Source organism: Drosophila subpulchrella, unplaced genomic scaffold (assembly GCF_014743375.2).
Source record: "Drosophila subpulchrella strain 33 F10 #4 breed RU33 unplaced genomic scaffold, RU_Dsub_v1.1 Primary Assembly Seq354, whole genome shotgun sequence".
NCBI lineage: Eukaryota > Metazoa > Arthropoda > Insecta > Diptera > Drosophilidae > Drosophila > Drosophila subpulchrella.
Window position 1 is genome coordinate 8,157,691 of NW_023665577.1, and position 17,805 is coordinate 8,175,495.

The following is a 17,805-nucleotide window of genomic DNA, read 5'->3' on the forward strand; positions in this document are numbered from 1 at the left end:
GTTTAAGAAAACCCTTTTCTGTTATCTATAAATTATTATAAAATAACAATCATAAACTTCTATGTATATATCATTATAAATCCTATAGGATTGAACTAAATTTGACTTTTTGGCACGTTCCTAACAATCCTTATTGCTAACATAGTTATGGTTAGTCAGGTCCACGAAAACAGATATCTTGTTCAGAAATCACTCTTTGCAAAATCTGTATTTTTTTTATATATCTAAATTATTCCAACAGTTAGCTTCGTTGTTAAATGGCTTGATATTGGTATAACTGAAGCTAATTTCGCAGGTAATTAAAACATCGGGGCAATTGTGACATCAAGCGTCACCGCCAAATGGTTCGGCTATTAAATTGTCAAAACAACTCCGCGGCAATCGGCAATCGTCCGAATGTCAGGCCGACCCCAATGCCTTATTGGGACCCGGGCACCACTATAAGGCATCGAAAACTGCCCCAAACGGGAAGGCCCAATCCCGCGGAGCAGCGACGACAACTGTCACTCGGAATAAAGCCATTGCTCCACTTTGGGCCCGCAAGGAGTCGCCGGGGAGCAGATGCCGCTGGAAATGGAGACGTTGACTGAAGGGGGTTTCTAGCGCACTGCCTCCGAACCACTCCCATAAATAATGCATTTCGAGCCACTTGAAAATGGAAGCGCAGTGCAATAAACTTGGTAATAACAGAAAGCTCAACTAGGTAGCGAGAGGAACAACAATCAGAAGTCTCAGCGAACAGCAAATTATAAATGTAAAATCCATGGATAAACAATATGGCAAGTTGGCTCAGCAGGTCGCAGCTTCTTGAGGTCTGTAAAACGAGTTAGCCTATCACCTAAACATTTAAAGCGAAGTGTTCTGTTTTGGTACGATCGATAGTTTTGTTAGCCCAAAAAGGTCCATTAAAGTTAAGAACGAGGATCTGCGAACCTCATGCTATAATAAAATCTTTGGACTTTTCAAGTTTTAATGCCATTCAATATTCGAGCTTTAGAAAAACTAGGATAAGCTATGAAAGTTCTAGAAAAATTATGGATCGATTGTACACAGAGAGAAATATTCAAGTACATTGTTCTTGAATTGAGAACATTTGTTCCTAAAAACCGTGTAAGTACATTTTGGTATCAATGTTCTTAATATTAGAACGAAATGGTGAGAAGAGATAAGTTAAACTGAGTTTACTTAACAACTTTTTGATAAGTATACACTACTGACTGGAATAATCGTTTATTTGTTGAGATATACAATGTAAATACTGTGAATTCAACTTGATTTGAGCAAAATAAAATCATTTTCAATTTCGTAAGTGTCGTTCTATTTTTAAGAACATTTTCAACTCAGATGAGAACGTCAGAATTTTCTCTGTGTACTTTTGTTTTGTTTTTTCTGAATTTTTGTTCATATAAATTAAAAACAATAGCAACACAGATATAAGAAATTAGTTTTCCCATTAACAATCGCAATAATATTCATATCTTGGTGTTTTTTTCACCCCCAAAATCCGCGGACTTAACCCTCGGCGGTGCTTAATCAGTTTGGCCACAACAAAGTGGGCAACCAGTGGGCGTTGGCCTGGGGAAATGGCCTCGTGTCATGAGTACGACCCAGAGTCGGATTCGAAATCAAAATAAAACCGTAACCTGGCGTGGACGCCTTTGGCACATGCCGCGATCACAGCGGTGAGCACTGTACTGGTCTTTTCGCCTGGGGTTCGCTTGAGATTCGAGCCCGAGACTCGAGTCTCGAGACCCGGGACTCCAGAGCCGAGTTCCGAGGCACGAGATTTGAGATTCGGGTTCGAGTGTTCCGTGCCGGGCCAAGTGAATGCCCAGGGAGCCAGAAGTCTCGCAGAGAAAGAGTGTCAAAGGAGTGAAGTGGGAGCGTGGGAGTTTTCCGTCCAACTGGTTTGCCTGGCATTTTCCATTCCATTCAACTGGGTGTTGATGAATGTGCTGGCTTCAATAGAACGCAAGTCAACTAATGAGCAAAAATATTTACAAAATGGAAGACAAAGGAATGGGTTGGTTATGGGGGTATGTTCACCAAACAAATAAATTGAATTCTGGACTTTTACAACTTTCCAAAAAATATTACTTTCTAATTCTTGATCGGCAAAATAAATATATTTATACGTATGTAAAGTGCAAAATATTTCGATGACGCTAGCACTAACTATTTCGTCAATTAGTGTTATATTGAATGGATTAATATTGAATTTGTGACTTACCAACTTTTCAAGAGTGGCTCCTTAGATCTAAATAAAAAATATTTAATAAAAACTAAATTTGTTTTAGAACAAAATTAATTAATTTGCAAGCTTTTTATAAAAAAAAGTGTTTTATTTGAGTATTTTCTAATTTATAAGAAAAATTACAACTACCACTTAAAATATGTCGTTAGAATGGGCGGATCCTCTGGAGTATAGGAGACTCAAACCCTAAAAACTCATGCATAAAAATTGATCCCTAGAAAGTCCACAATTCGCAAAAATCTGTTTTTAAGGTTAAGGATAAATGTACCGTACCGTATGGCTTGCTAAAATAACCAACAGATGTCGCTTATTTTCCAGATTGGTTAAAAGAAAAAAAGATTTTTTTTCAAACATTTTTAAACTTGTTCTAAGTTTTTTAATAAAGGCTTTTTTGAACAAGCAGGAAAACCCGATTACGAACAACTACATCACGTCTAATTATCAATTTATTGGAATAAATTTATGTTCGCATCCCCCCAAAATGAATTAATTTATATTAATTTAATTTCCCATTATTTTCAGCAGGTGATAGGCACACTTCCCCGCAACCTCAACCACCCACTTCCCATTGCACAACCAATAAAAAAGGCAGGTAGGCGGACCTTGGCCACATCCAAAGGAAATTCGCAAAACCCGCAAAAATATGAAGAAATCTGAATGCTTAATCCCGGGGCGTGATGAACGGCCGATGCTTAGGAAGGTAGTACAAGGATTAGGGAACCAACACAGCTTAGGAAAGTCAATTTTTTTATGACCATCCCAAGAAGACACCGGAACAAGGACATATCCAGCACACACACATCGCACCGAGAATCTCCAGATCTCTTCAGAGGGAGGGAAAAATTTGGGAAAAATTATATGCCTCATAAAGATTTCGCTGTAGAGCGGAGACAGCAGTTTGCTTCGGAAGAATCATAAAAAGTGCGTGACAGGAGAGGTGCGGATCGAGGGACGCGGACCGACAAGGTCATGTCAACCATAAATATTTACATGCCATAAACATCAAGGTGAGGTCCAGGATCAACGCACATCCTTTTCCGCAATGCCATTTCCATTGAACAGCAAAAAACAAAGGCAAACGGAAACCTGGAGGCCTTGGGCGGATTTTACGGTCAGCGTTGGCAATGGCAGTTACCAGGTATGTCCCTCGCCAAGTCAAGCAGTCAGTCAACTTCCCGGCCGGACTCTGCGATACCCCTTGTGATTTACGAGCTGTTAGCCAGGCTTGAAGGATTTTCATTTGAATTGTGACTGCGATTGTCTCTGTTTGCCTCGAGGTTTTCTCGGCCATCGCCCATCGGCCACTTTTCGCCGGCATAAATTATGCCGATGCCCGAGTCAAGTTGTTATTGTGGGCGTTGGTCCCGCACAAACAGCACGGCCTACCTGGCTGTCCTGCTATTCTGGCCAGGACTCGGGCTCGGGCTCGGTATCGGAATCCGATCTAGGTAGGGCGTTACAGTTTCCCCAGCCTTAACTCTTTTGAGCCAATTACGGTGACCACTTCTGGTTAAATAGTTCAGTTTTCATTAGGGCTTATGCCCTGACTTTGTTGTAAAAAAAAGGAAAAGGATTGGCACATTTTGGGAAATCGGTATTCAGGGCGAAATGCATTGTTATGCCCGGCGTGTCCAGGAAATTGAGGGCGGCTGAATTCGTCTCGCTGTTCTCGCTTGGTGGGTAGATCAGCATAATGTAGCAATGGGACTCATTTTCCAAAATCATGGTGTTGAATTGGTTCACATGGCATCGCTTTTAAGGCCTTTATTCACTTACATATGGTTTACAGCCTTAAACAAATTTGTAAGCGTTTCCCAAAGACCTTAAGGGACATTTGGCTATCGCTCATGACGAACGCACCTTCCACAAAATTCTGATATCAAATTTTGTGACGAAAAATGATTTTACACTCGATAAAATAAAAATTGTATCAAAAATTTACTCATATAAATTAAAATTAAATGCATTCAACTCCACCGGTCTTCCCAGCACTTATGTACATACAAAATGTTTTTACTTGTACCATCATTTTATTTCCTGAACCAATAGCCCTTTAGATCGGTGTATGTCTATCGCAGCAGATTTTTAATTCTGCGGCTATATAAAGAAGTCTCCTCGCGCACTCTCATGGTGCGATTCGTTACTACGTGGACTGCCGTCCACAGTGATATCATATGAATCGTTATTAGAAATCAAACTACTTATTTCCTAAGAATTGAATTACTTAAATACTTTTCGTACCCTTTGTGCAAATCGAATTCAAATACAATATTCGAATATAAATCGTTTGGAAAGAAATATTGATAAGTAAATAGCAGCTACAGTTTTAGAAATTAATATTTATAATAATCCTTGAAAAAGGTTTTAGGAAGTATCAATTTTCACGATCAGATAATAACTTAAATTGACTTCCGTTTTCTTTAAGTTCTTTTAAATGATAAGCTGCTTTAAGGGCCTCATCTAGAAAGTTAATTTGTAAAGTATTACTTTCACATTATGCTCCAGCTCAACTTTCAAGATATAAAATAGCAATCTAAGTTAATTCCAAAATTTATAAATACTTCAAAATATTTGTCTTGGTTTCGACCATTTTTTCCCTACATTTTCTTTGGTTCCAATTATAATTTAAATTTCAAATGTAAAAAATGTTTTCCATTTTCCCTTTCGGAAATGTTCTGCTTTGGTCTCAACATTAAAATTTATGGTGGTACAAGGTTGTGATTGCAACAAACTCTTTTTATTTTCGCTGGCTGTGTGTTGGCTCGCTCGGCACTTTTAATTAATCGTTAATTATGGCGCATGGAAAAGGCGCTCCGGAGGACGGAGAGGGTGCCACGCCCCCTGCCACACGCCCTCGCCAGCAAGATGCGCAACGTCAATTCCGCCGACGCCAACGCCACCTCCTCCCGCCCCGCTGAGCGTAGTTACATGTACACAGAAGCGTTAATTAAATTTCTGTTTGCCTTTGGCTCTCCTTGCGAACATCTCCTGGCCGGGCCAAGAGGAAGGAACGAGGAGGGGTGGGCCACGGCGCAGTAAATAAATATTCATTTAATTTATGGTTTTAATTTTTATGACTACACAACTTCGGGGCAGACAATTTAGTAGTTTGGCGGAGCGTGGATGGAAATTTAATAACTTTGTTTATGCGCACACTAAATCATAACTAATGAGCGGCCAAAAGAGCCGGAGCTGGCCGAGAGCTGGAGTTAGTTGGCCAAATGAGATCGCAACTGGAAACGGAATGCAGCTGGCCCAATGACAGGCGAAACTATTCGATAGCACAAGCCACTAATTTGAGTTGAACACCTACAAGGAGACAGCGGAGTACGGTTGGAAAGGCCCGTTCGAAAATCGAGGGACCTCCAGCTGATTTGGCCAAAGGCAAATTGCATCCCCGCAGCGGGACGGTGCCGAGGAATACCCGGTGAAAAGGACCTTTGACACGGGCCGAAGGACAATGCTTCACAAATTGTCCAGCTCATTTCATCTCTGAATCGGGCTGGACCACGCTGCTGGTTGTCATTGCTGGCAGGCGACCAAAAGGTAATGGCCCTGTCCCCAAAAGCTCCCCATCAGCATATTGATTTGTTTGAATAATTTTCCGACCTTTTCCGCTTCATTTCCGCCGCCGACTTTCGAGGTTCCCCCAAGCAAAGGTTATCTCAGATTTTTCATCTCTCATATCAAATTATCTGCCCGGAGATCTGGCTCTGGCGGCTGAAGACAAAGTTATCTCATTTCGTTTATCAAACAAGTTTTGAAAAACGTTCCTCCGGCCCACAACAAACAAAATGCCAGAGGCCATTTGCATATATTCCTCCAGAAAGTGAGCCCTAAAAGGGTTATGATAAATGTTACGATCGATTAATAATTGTTAACTAAGCCAAACGACACGCATCCCAGGCGAGACAGGCACAAGACCAGTCCGCAACAAGATGGAGAATTCATCGAAGTTTTGGGACAGAGGAGCAGGGATGGGGTCATAACGAACCTTGAATGCTCTGTAAGGGGACCGTTTTGATCTCAACAATACAAAATATTAAAAACTCGAGTACATATCTCAGCTTATAAAAATATAAGAGTTCATCTCTTTAAAAATATCCGGTTTTATAAAATGATCATTACATTTGAAATCAATTCAAAAAAGAACGAAAGCAGTCATAACGTTCTTTCAAAATATTACAATATATTATTACAATATATTATTTGAAAGCATTACTGATTGTTTATTGCTAATCTAAATGATAACAATCCTTTGATTTGTTTAGTATATATCAAAATAAACATTTTAACACCACAGAAAAAGGGCATCACAGCTTGGGAACCACGATGACCTGAACCATCGACGATTCGTGGCTAATAAAATTGTTAGACAGATAAACTGATATTGATATTTTTCCGCTCTCCAAAATATCTTGCTTTGTTGTAGTTATGCCTGCTGCCTAGCCGCGAGACATAATTTGTTATCAATAAAATCAAATTAAGCTTGTCCCCAGGCGATGCCAGGAGATGGACCCTTTGAGATAGCGGCATGTGAGTCCGACAATATCCAATCCAATTCAAACAAACAAACAACCGAACCAAGGAGCTCTACCACAATCAGCGGCAAGTGTAAACACGTGGGCCGGTCGGCTGGCAAGGGAAAGGGAAAAGAGACCGGGAAGGATCTGGTGAAGGTCCCTCGGGGCGTTCGTCCTGCGGCACACGCAGTAGGTGGCTGAAACCCACTGACCCGGACCCTCTTCCTCTCGAAAATCCAGCTAATTAAGTTTTAACGGCACTTGTTAACATTCGACCTGTTAGGCCCTCTGTCCGGCCTATCTATTTGGTCCTTTCTCTCCGAGAGACTTTGGGGGGCGTGCGCAAAAGGACTCTCTGGAAATGGCAGTTCCTTGATGATTTCAAATAGGATTAAATTGATTTCCCGCTACTCGACAAACCTCGTCCCTAACTACCTGAGTAAGTCGTTCTCCATGTCCTCGTAGGTGTGATGAGGTCAGCAGTTCTCAGTCATGACCTATGATTGGCCAAAGTATCATTGACAGATGCTCGTTGAAGATTGAAATGTTCCATGAAATTGTTCAAGTTGACTGCAGGAGCACCTGACAAGGATACCGGAGCTGTCAAAGAAGTATCATGCAGCACAGTACAAATTTCTTTTCGGAACAAAAGAAAATGTGTGTTTTCCTTTAAATAACTTACACGATGCAAAGTGTGTGACAAACAATAGCTATTTTGTAACTTATACGATTGCTTAATATTTATATTCCTTATTCATCATCTTCTCAAAATAGAGTATTTAAAAAAAAACTGAGTATATCCGCTTTACTTAGATGACATTTATTGTTCATTAAAAAACAAGAAAAAATGGTTAATTCGGCAACCCGAAGTTTATAAAACCCCGCAGTTTAAAATCATACGTAAATTATAAAAACCGTGTTTTTGGAAGATCTGTGTATAAATATTTCGATAGTTCTTATGCCAGCTTTACATAAAAAGAAATATTAAATTCTTATTGCTATACCCAAAGTAGAATAGAATAGAAAAAAAACAAAGCTAAATTATTAAATATTGTTTTTTCTTATTAGTTCTCGGATTGTTTTTATGTCAGCTGTAAATAAAGTAAAAAACATTTTATTGGAAATTCTGGAATTTTAAAAGACAGCTGCACCCCAGTGAAGAGGAATATATGATCAAAAACAACGAAGCTTCGTTTCTATTATTTTTCCGATCATTTCTACGGGAGCTATTAGGGTTGGTAAAACGGTCACTATCAATATCGATACTATCGATGGTTTTAAAATTTAGAAGAATCGACGGTAAAATAACCTTATTTTAGAAAATATTTTTTGTATTTTTGAGGAACAAAAAGTATTTATAGATATGAACACGCCGGTTTATTAAACATTTATGCAAACATTAAACATCGTTTCGATTTTTCTACAAGCGCTTTTGTATACGAAATAACTATTGAAGACTTGAATCCTCCTATGCCTAGCAACAAAAACGGCGTAACTGCAACCCTCAGCCGCCGACTTTTAGTAATTTTTACTTCATTGCATAAATATTTATGCGCTTTTGAAAGCGCTCAACATCTTTGAAGGCCCGAAGTTGCTCGCAAATATTTGACAAAATACAAAGGAACCGGGGCGAAAGGCAGTGTGTCAATGGCGGGAGAAGGAGCAGCCAAGGACCCTCATTAGTGCAGGAGCTGTGCAAAAGAACAAGGACCAAGGAGCGGCCAAGTTGGCCCGAAGAAAGCGGAACAAAGGAGTCGAGCACTCCCATCTACGCCCCTTCGGAGGGGCGTGTCGACTGACTGAACAATTAGGGCGGGGAAGGCGAGGGAATACATGTATTCATGGATGGGGTGGATCGGTTGGGAGGGTCGGTTCCGGGTCGAGTCGGCATAGTAATTGCTGGCGGTGACTGGAGGCAAAAGGCAAAGTCCATAGAAGTTCGGGGATGGGTCGCAAAGATGCTGACATTTACTTGACTTTAAATGCGCGGAATCTGGAAATCTGATACGCCCGGAAGTTGGACAATTGGCCCGGCTCTGTAATGGGGGTCGACCTCTCCAGCTTACTTATATTTCTCCCCTTGGTCGGGATCTTGGAACTCCTACTTCCCGAAAATAGAGGAAGGTGTGCAATTTTATTCCACTTTTGCGTTGCCGTTTTGACTTTTAATTTCAGCATCCAGCCTTCCCGAAAAGCGCGCCAGAAACTTTCTCACGGTCCATTTGACAACTTCCGGACCCGGGGTCACGGAGTTGATCCTTCCCTTGGTCGGTAATTACATGAATGGAACGGACTTTGTTTTTTGGCAGCTTTTATTTTCGCTCAGTTGCAAATGCGCATTCGGTTGCACATTTCTTGTGGTGGATTTTCATTGAAAAGTGTTCGAGTGGAAGTCGTTGGGCTTTTCTACTTGCTTTTCCCGACTCTTTGCTCCGAAGTGACTGACAACCGTTTGGCTTTTGCCTTCAACACTTTCCGCTCAAGTGTTGGTCCTTGGCTGGCGGAAATAAAAGGAGTTACAGTTCCTCAAGTAGTTGACTCCTCGAGAGCGGGTTGAAGTGGCCGTTGAATAAACCCCAGAACAAAAGCTAATGAGCCGGAGTTTGTCCTCGGAAGTTCGAGGGCAAGGTCACATATTTATGACGACGGCTTAAGGATAACTTATTGTTAAATACAAATATGTAACGCCTAACAATGTATTTTTAATTTTTTTAAATTTTTATAATGTTAGTATTGTTTACAAAGCTAGGACTAGCCAAAGAACGACAGCCAGCCAGTCTAATACTATGTTAGTTTAATTAATTGCCATGAGTAGAAACCACACTGAGGATTCGATTATCTCTTGGAAACTTGGAACTTGAAAGTTATTGATAAGTCAACTTAATATTAGACACTGGACCTTTTCAAACGTTGACAATAAATTGACATATACAGATGTATTTATAATGCAAAACCCGTATCAGTATTACATAAAGATATTGTTGAACATCCCTTCAGTCTTCATTCCTGTTGATTAAAACAACATCACGACTAATTGAGTTGCCATAATGCGACAGAAGCTGAAAAACAAACAGATTAGGAAAGAATAGCTCTGAGTCAAAGGGAAGGACAAAGCCCAAACTTAAACAGAGACAGGAACCCGAATGAAACGAATTCCCAATCCGATTGTACTGGGCTCGGCAGGATATCCGTGTCTCTTAATTGTACGAAACTTTATTGGATTTTAAAAAGGACTATGCTTCTGTCGCCACGCCAACGACAACGAAAAGCAACCATGGACGTGGGTAATTAAATTTCCCGTGGAGCCGAATTGGATCAAGGCGATGACGATGACGCACTTCGTCGAGATGGGGACACTAAATGGATTTGATTGAATTAAGAACGTGGTAGAAGAGCTACACAGAGAAAACCACAAATTAACAATGAAAGTAATATCCCACGAGTCCTAGGAGAACCAAATATCGTTATGAAAGGAGACTCCACAAGCACAATAGAACGAAGATCATCGTACTTAAAGAATATAAAATATATCTGAAAAAACGTTCCTAAAATAGTTATCTAAATAAAAAAACAAAAAATATTTAACAAAATGATCTTTTACAGTTTTAATCATTTATTTCAATGTAACATGTTTCTTCACAGGATAGAAAATACCGCACTCTATAAGGGTGCAACAAAATAATATATTATTGTTAAGAAATTTTTATTGAAAAGGTCAGAAATTATAAAATCAACTCTTAAACTAGTTCAGGATAAACCAAAGATCAGTTATTAAATGGTGCAAGGAAACAAGTCCTCAATCCAATTTTTTCTGTGCATGAATGTGCTTGCTTAAATGTCGCCAATGATGATGCTGACGCCTAGGTCCTGGTGGGGAGTCCTGGCCCCAGGGCCCCCGCCCCATGGATTCCTCTGGACCTGAACCAACCAATTGCCAAGCTGCGTGAGCGTCTCGTATTCGGTTCGTCCTGGTGCTCGGCAGTCGCCCGACAGGATGTGCGATGCGTTCGCAGCTTTGCTCCCCGTGGAGTCTCTCAATGCGGCGCTTAAATTTGGGGGTGTATCAATTTCAATCCATTGCCATTTTAGTTGTTGCTGCTATCCCCAATCGACAGGGTGGATTTGCACCCTCCACACACTTGTATACACAAAGTGATGCTCTTTTGCACTTAAGTGCTGCTTCTCCCCGAACACCGCGCCCTCCATCAACGCCAAAAAGGGCAATTTTGGGGTTTGTTCAGCGTTTCCTTGTTTTTGTCGCTGGCAACAATAAAAATGTTCCAAGTGCCATATGCTCAGCCACCCTCGCACCCTCCTCGTCGCACGCCCCTGCTAATAGCTATACGAATATGTATGTGCCACTTTTGTGGTCGGGGCAATTAAATTGTGTACCCCGATAACATAAAGATTACACATATGACACAATATGATTATACGATTTTATTATTAATTTATGGGAATGACCAATATTAATATTACATTACATATAACCTCCCCATCTGTAATGCAATAGTGTGATGGGTATGTTATTGCTGATTGATGGAGTTTCTCGATAAATGGATAAAATGAATCGTTAAATGCAATAATTCAATAACGGACAACATTAGGATGATTTAATAAAAATGTGTATTGAAGTATTTCTGACATATAACATATTTTAATGTATGTTTATATAATTTAAATCCTTACCTTTATTACAAATTAGTAATGGTTTATGTTTACAAAAGTTAGGTTAAGTTAAGTTAAGTTAACCTAATTTAACAACTAAAGAATTCAGTGTTTCCGACCCTACAAAGCCATGTCCAAACTGGACGTTTAGTTAATTAGTTCTCTCAGGTGGGTTGACCTCTGTTGATCAGTTATTTCATATCTTTATAATAAAACTATATAATATAAAAAAAAAAACAATTCTCAACAAGAATTTTGTCTCGTCAAGCTAACGTTTCAAAGTTTTGGGCAAAACCATGTTTTTGGAATAACTTTTGAATAGAGCATCGGCTTATAACAAATGAGGTGTCATTCGACGCATATTATCACGTAGAATAAAACTAAGTATTCCCCACAGGAAACAATTTTCTAAATTTCCACTTTTACACTTTAACCTCTTTTTCTCTCAAACCAGTCTTGGTATGCAATCCTTTTCGTTTTTGCAATACCTTTTCGTTCAATTCTCCTGGTAGGCTTCGTCACTACGTAGACTGCCGTCCACAATGATTTAATTTCATTACCACTTGGTTTGAAAAGGTTTCATGTTACATGTCCTTTGTAATTCGTTGTTAGACGAACCAACGCACTCTTGGGTATAGGCAAGTCTCAATCAAAATAAACATCATTTTCCTTTTGAAGCAAAAACGTTAATGTTCGACTTCTCATTATTGTACCCTATCAATTCCAATGAATTATGTCTGCTCTAACGATTACAAATATGAAGTTAAGTAAACCTCAAAAATTGATCACCCTCGAATGCCAAAAAACAATTATACAAACAATACCAAACAGAACAGGTGCTTGTTCGGCCTCAAACAATTCCTGATAAATGTCGGCCCATCGATGATCATGTACGGCCAGCGAAAACAAACATTTTTCAAAACACGGTCCAAGTGGCAGTCAGTCAGTTGGAGAGACCCTTTCGACTGTGAGCCCGAAGTAATGCCTGCTAATTAATTTGGCCCAAAAGGAGCTGAGCCGGCCAGAAGTGAGATCGCCGAATCGTTGAGGGCTGCCTTCGGAAGCGATGCGCGTTTTTGTTTGCGTTTTTAAATGGTGGGCAATATTTTAAACCTAATTAATCAAGCAAAGCCCTCGGCCACGCCTCTTGGCCTCAGTGCTTGATGGATGTTACGAGATTATAAAGGAGGCTGAAAGCGCTAAACGGAGGCGGACAGTTCGCCCGGCATTTATTGGCTCTATTAAGCCCAGAGATGTCGGAAAAAGTGTTGCCCACAGCGGAGTTTACACTCAGCCATAAATTACCTCAATTTTCTTAAGTGAGATTGGTAAATAACAGGTATTAGCCATGAAGTGAAACAAGTATAATTTAATTTTAAAATTGAGTCTTGTACAATACCTCCAAGAAACTTATAAAATGTGCAATATTTTTATGTTGTTTTATTTATTATTAATTAATTTTAATTATTAAAAATATATCGAAGACATTAAACTATATGCAATATATTTTAGTTTAAATTTAAAATATACTAAGCTTGAACCGTATCTGTTCGACTTGACGCTACCATCTAATTTGAACAGTTATGTTTTCGAAACCTTTGACAGTACTATCCCACTGACCCCTAAAACTCATTCTGTAGCTGTTCTTATCTAATTACAACTCAGTTATCGCTTAATTGCTACCCACATGAGCCGCACACTCATTCCCTCGACACTTTTGAAATAAAATGTTGACAAGATAAGGCGACAAATTACCTGGGCGAGACGGAACGATCGGTAGTGCTTGAGAGAGAAGTAGTGGTACGGTGAGGGAGGTTCCGGTTCCACTTCCAGTTTGGGATTTCGACTCAGGCTCGTTTGTAATGCGACACCTTCGTGTGAAAATTTATGGCCCTCAGTTTGGAACCACCGTCCACCCGAGGTAGAAATTCATAAAGGAACCTATTTATATGGTATGCTTACTATATGGCAAAGTGCTTTAATTCATCATAATGAAAAAACGAAGAAGGAATAAGAAATAAACAATCTATTAGGCAACCCGTCGTTATTGACGTATTACAAGACGTCATGCGAGCCTTCCAGGCGAAGCCTTGCCTCGTGCCCCGTGAAGGCCTAATGATAAGTCCTCCCCTCCCTGAACTTATGGTAATACTGCAGATGGACCCGGCGAAGACTTATAGAGCATGGCCAATTTTGAATTTGTTTTTTTATTTGCTGCCCCGGATGATTGAGTGGCCAAAGCTGATGACAAATTGTGACTGAAGTTGTGTGCCCAATGTTTGGTGGTTCCCGAATCATTCTGTGTTCTTTAAATTGGTCTCGCAGACCACTTGACCAGTCCTCCCACTATATGGGCTTGGGCGGGAAGTACTCGAAGTAATAGGGGGAATTATGAATATGAAATTGTTGGGACTTATTTTGTGCGTGCTTATATTTTGATCGTATCTATACGAACTCCAGAAGCAATTTGCATGGTAAACGATATAGATATTACAAACCCTGGTATTTTCATTTACCGATGAGAGTGGAATATTATATGTAACATATATGTTAAAGGTTTTAGGAAGAAGAAATGAGTACTTAAGCTAAAAAGGGAATTTAATTTTTGGTTTTATTATTTATTTTTATTTTTAATAAAAAATCAGCTGAATAATTTATCTTAAATTTAGAACTAAACTAAAAAGTTCATTTTTAAAGTCAGAACATTTCTATATTTTATTAGTTGCGTTGCACTTTAACCGATCGCTGGGTAAGTTAAGTCGAAGAAATGTATTATTTTCAGTATAAAAAGTTAATGGTGTTATATTTAGGGTTTATATTTAGATCGGATAACATTTTCAACACGACGTAGCGTACCTCACATCTCAGCTAACATGTCAGATCTCTGCCAATGAACTTTTTGCGCACTTTGCGGTTATCCCACATAAGCCCCGTCACCATGGAACAATCAGGCCACCCTCATTTGGACTAATTTATTTGATTTTGTTTATGAGCCGGTTGGCGAAAGAGAAGGGCATAGATAGACTGTTCTTTTGTTTAATCAAAAGCAATTGTTGAAATCAGTGATTACATGCGTTGTTCATCTTTGTGTTGTCCCCGTTGCTTTGGCTACATAATTTTGTGCAAGTTTGAGGTTCAATTGAGATAGTGAATGGAAATGAAAAATGTTAAATAATAAACAATGTTTGTATCAATTTATCTTTTAGACTACGCATCATATCCTAGAAGTAATAAAAACCTCCGGCCGAAAGTCTTAGCAACTAGGGCCGATTCCTCCCTGTACCTTAAGTTTTGAACTTTTGGCTACAGATTACAATAAATAAATAAAAACCTCTTCACAATTTCAGGTCCCCATTCATCTGCTTAAATGATATAGCAAACCAAAAGAATGAGTATGACTTAATGTTTACAATAAGTTCTTATAACTTCTAAATAAGTGGTCCGATCACTGAACAATTTGTAGACAGATATTTATAATCTTAGCAAAATGCCAATTACACTTTTACAAAATCTTTAAAAATTTGGGCGCCAGAATGAATTTAGCATTGGGCGTTAGAGTGGAGGTGAAATAAAATTGCGCTGCGCTGATCTGCATACCTAGTCTCAACGTTCTAGCTTTTATAGTTCCCGAAATCTCCGCGCATTAACGGACATGGCTGAAAAACCAACCAAAGAGCTGCAAAGTATCTGTAATGTTTAATGTAATTTGTCCTTGAAAAATACTATTAGAAATATACTTATTAATAATCAATCCATTCCCCCGTCCAACCTTACTTTGCTCACTCCACGTAAAGGGCATCTGGCATCCCCAAAATATGAGAAGATATTCCAATCGACTTACCTGCGAACGAACGAAAAGCAGAGGAAAAAACGTGGTCATTAATTTACGCATAAAATATTATAATTTATGACAATATGAGGTGTAGCTGGAGCGCCGACTCCAGCCCAAACTCCAACTCCATCCTCAACCTTTGGATCCCGAACCGAAAAGTGGCCAGTAAATGAAGTCTGAAGATCGTTGGGCATGGCTTTTCGTTTTTTCCCTTTGTGGCTCGTTGGGATCCTCCAGCATAAGCGACTTTTATAATTATGTCTACGCATAAAAATCACATAAATTTGTGCACAAATGCAACAACAATAACGAGTTCTACATAATAAATGATGGCGCTTAAAATTTTCAACATCTCCATGGAGACAAAACGATAAAAATCGCTGTTTGAAGCTTAACTCCCTCCCGAAAAAACGAAGTCAGCAGTCAAGTGCTTTGATCAACTTCTCATCTTATGAATGAATTAATGTATTTTTTGGGCATAACATTTTTAAGGCAACTTAAAAATATTATACATTTTGTCATTAATAAAATTCAACATTTGACTTCATTTTTTTCTGGTTTGACTGGGTGTTTTTATTATTTATGATAGTCGGCGCTACATAGCGCGGTTTGACTCCGCCAAATGAGTCATTTTCTTTGGATTTTCGGAGGAATTATTTTTGTCTTACAGCATGAAACATTTTAAAGTCGTAGGTTAAGAAGAAAGCAACAAATGATTTCTTGTAATTACCAATGATTGATTGAATAACTGAAGGCAGATAAAGGGTTTCATACTTAATCAAAAACACATTTTCTTTTATTTAAATTTTCATTTTGAGTGCACAGTGGGCATTTTGCGTCTTTTTGGTATATGGATGGTCTTAACCTAAATTCGAATTTTGGATTTTGTACATTCTTGACTTGAAAAAGAATAAATTGGCCTCTGCATGCTGCATATCTTACATTTTCATGGGACTTTCAAAAAACATCAAAATAATTAGACACTTTTTAAGATACATTGCAGTAGTTAACTTTACAAAGAACTATTTAATTTGTTGCCTATAATTTTGAACTGGGTCTAGATTCCCGTGTATCAACACTACCAATTCGTACTATGAAAAGTTACTTACTTTCAAACTAAATGGAAGTCAAGTGCAACCAATATCGCTAGAACTAACTTTTGGAAACGGTAATGGGAAAATCATTTTTTTTTTTATTTTACTTTTAAACTATTATGCAACAGTAAATTGGCCATTTATCATATTATCAATTTTATAAATATTTTCAAAAATAGTTTGCTAACTATATTTAATGGGTTGGGTAATTAGAAAAATAGTTGTTTATCCATAATCAATTGGTTGGGCCCACTCTACCCTTATTACAGTTAAATATTTAATTATTTTAGTAACCCTTACGTTAACGTATTATGTAAGAGAAACTATTTTATGGGTCAAATCGCCATTTCGAGGGGTTTAGCCCCTTACTGCGCTCTGACTGAAATAATAATAAATTTGCAAGGGTTCAAACTCACAGCCAGCTCCGGATGCCTTGAGGCAGATCAATTAATAAAAGAAAAATTTATAATGCATTACTTATGATAAGAAAGTTCGCCGAAAAAGTTTATGGTTTAGTTTTCCTTATAATTGTCTTCAGAATTTTAGTGATTTCTCACGCATCTCAAACCTTCTGATGATTCATTTGTAAACAAACCAAAGTGCAGCGATTTTACTTATACACACAACCTAAGTATACATATATGTGCTGATATATGAGCTCGCCCTGAAATACTCCACTCAGTTTTGACATTTATATTTATTTCAACGTGCAGTGGTCTGACCATTCTTCCAATGCTGTTTGAATTATAGCCAATGGACACGCAAAGGTGGCCGAAACTGCTCCTCCTCCACCTGCCCCATATGGCATATACATATGGAATATGGCATGGATTCGATGGATGAGCGTGACGTTGCCTTCGGACTTTTTTTGCTGTTCCTCTGCGCCCGCAAGGAATGCGCCACAAATAAAGTAAAATTAATAATATCGCACTTTAGTTGTTCTTGTTGCTACAGTTTATATTGTTTCTCTTCTTCGGCTTTCTTTTCGTCCTTTTTTTAAGAGAAGTAAATGTCGAAAAGCAAAGCAAAATATTCTCTTCCTTGCCCTGCAAAGATGTATCGCAGGTCTCTACTGGTGCGTGTGGCACTGAAAGCTTGCCGAATGAAAAATTACACAGTCGAATGATAAATAACAAAACTCAAATCGAAGGAAGGAGGCATTAAAACCAGGTATATGCGGCCAAAAAATGTGTTTTATAAGGAGTTTCGGGCCTCGTAAACGGTAAACGATTTCACAGACGGGAGGGGTTCGGAATAAAGTAAAGTAGTTTATTAATAATAGGTTAACATGGAAAAATTATATCAATAGTGGCGATGCTCAGTAAAAAAAAAAAAAAAAAGCAAATCTTGTACATATATACATCTGAATCCTCGACGATTGGGCGATTGTAGTATCGGCCGTGCGTTTTTAGTGTTGGCCATGCGAAAGAAATC